The sequence below is a fragment of the Oncorhynchus mykiss genome, chromosome 2 (genome assembly GCF_057628025.1).
Source record: "Oncorhynchus mykiss isolate SJ-2025 chromosome 2, ASM5762802v1, whole genome shotgun sequence".
Lineage (NCBI taxonomy): Eukaryota > Metazoa > Chordata > Actinopteri > Salmoniformes > Salmonidae > Oncorhynchus > Oncorhynchus mykiss.
In genome coordinates, this window is record NC_143023.1 from 77,729,443 (window position 1) to 77,731,378 (window position 1,936).

Genomic DNA, 1,936 nt, shown 5'->3' on the forward strand with positions numbered 1-1,936 from the left:
AGTCTCAGAAATACGTTTAGTTTCCCTGTTTGTTCTGAGCAGTAGGAGTGGCTTCCACTGAACTTGAAACTTGGCTTTCTGCCTGGTTCTGTGTGAACTGAGATATAAGACCGTGTCTGGCTAGCAGAAGGCACATGTGGTCCATCACAACCAGAGAAAAACGGTTTATTGATACTGAAACATTTCAATTTTTATGAGTCGTATGTACGGGATACACATGAAATGCTTACTTGCAGGTTCCTTCTCAACAATGCAACAACAATTAGAAATAAAAAAGGCTAAGAATACGAACAAAGTAAATGGCTCGGTAGAATAGAATAAACATTTTAAGGAAGGCACAATTTATAGATACACAATTTACAATATTTACATGTGTTTTGGGGAAGGGGGGATTGGGGGGCAAGTGTTTAAATTGTGCAATATTTAGCAATCATTATAAGAGTCTGCTAGCAGCAGTTTGTAGTGTGTGTAGCATGAATGTATTTGTGTGTGTGTGTGTATGTCTGTGTGGGTGTGTGAGTGAGTGAATGTGTGCTAAGTAGCGGAGAATCAGAGAAGGTGGTCAGTCCAGTTCAAGTGTTCAGCAGTTTGATGGCTTGTAGATATAAATTATCTCTGAGCCTGTTGGTATCAGACCTCATACTCAGATACTGTCTACCTGATGGTGAGAGAGTGAACGGCTCGGGGCTGGGGTGTGTCTTCACATACCTGCCGGAGGACCTTGCGTTCATGGACAGAGCAATTCCACAACCAGGCCGTAATGCAACCAGTCACGCTTCGATGGCGTAGTGGCAGTATTTGGACGGACCCAGGGGGGACATGCTGAATTTCTTCATCCGCCATCGGATGTAGAGACTCTATTGCATCCTCTTGACAAGAGTGGTGGTGTTATTGGTCCATGTCAAGTCCTCTGTGTCCACCGAGGAACTTAAAACCGCTGACTCTCTCTACTGCAGTCCTGTTGATGTGGATTGGGGCATTTTCCCACCTCTGCTTCCTGAAGTCAACAATCAACTCAATATTGGTAAGGTGTTCTTATGTTCCTAATGTTTTGTACCCTCACTGAATATGGACAGCATGTTATGTACTTTAGAAAGCAGCCCACAATCTGCACTGAGACTACACATTGGAACCTTAGTTTGTTGTTAGACTTCATTAGGGCGGCAGGTAACCTAGCGGTTAAGAGCTTTGGGCCAGTAACTGAATGTCACGATTCTTCAAAGTCGAACCCAGAAGCAGACCAGGACAAGGAGAGTAGGAAAAAGGTGAGTATTTATTTACAAGTGAATGGGTAGATATATCCAGGTGGTGTAGCGGGTAGCGGTGATGAGTTGATGGGAGTAAATAGGTGGATCCAATGGGGAAGCGGAATCTTCTGACGACCAGGCGGGAATGGGGTAAATGATCCGGGTGAGTAACTGAAGACAGAACAAACAGAGGTAAGTTCAAGGCAAGCAATACATAACAAACAACAAAACAACTTCTATCCAACTTGAGGCTGATACTATGGCACAACATACTGTTCATGGCTAACGATCCGGCAGGGAATGGATGTCAGGTCCGGGCTTATGAAGAGGAGAGATGATGATCAGGACCAGGTGTGCAGATAGCTGATGGGATACAGGTGCGGGTAATCAGAAACCCCAACTGGCTACATTGCCCGGCAACCAGATAGGGTGCGTTCCAGGACGCCGGAAAAACTCTCCAGGACAGAACATAGGCAAAAAACAGACTCAGGAAACGGGATTCGTGACACTGAAAGGTCGCTGGTTAGAATCCCCAGTCTGAGTGTTGGATTGTGCCCCTGGCTATCCATACAATTTTTAAACAAGAAAATGGTTATGTCTGCTTTGCTTCATTTAAGGAATTTTAAATGATTTATAATTTTACTTTTCATACTTAAGTATATTTGAGCAATTGCATTTATTTTTGATAC

At 43.8% G+C, this 1,936-nt stretch overlaps 1 long non-coding RNA gene across 1 annotated transcript; it reads right to left on the minus strand.

Moving 5' to 3' along the window:
• Window positions 1–1,255: 1,255 nt before the first annotated feature.
• LOC149985236 (uncharacterized) lies at window positions 1,256–1,619 on the minus strand. Its single transcript, XR_016488490.1, has 2 exons — window positions 1,521–1,619; window positions 1,256–1,418 (listed from the first exon to the last, which is right to left on the minus strand). It is a non-coding gene; the product is annotated as an uncharacterized LOC149985236 (long non-coding RNA).
• Window positions 1,620–1,936: the final 317 nt, after the last annotated feature.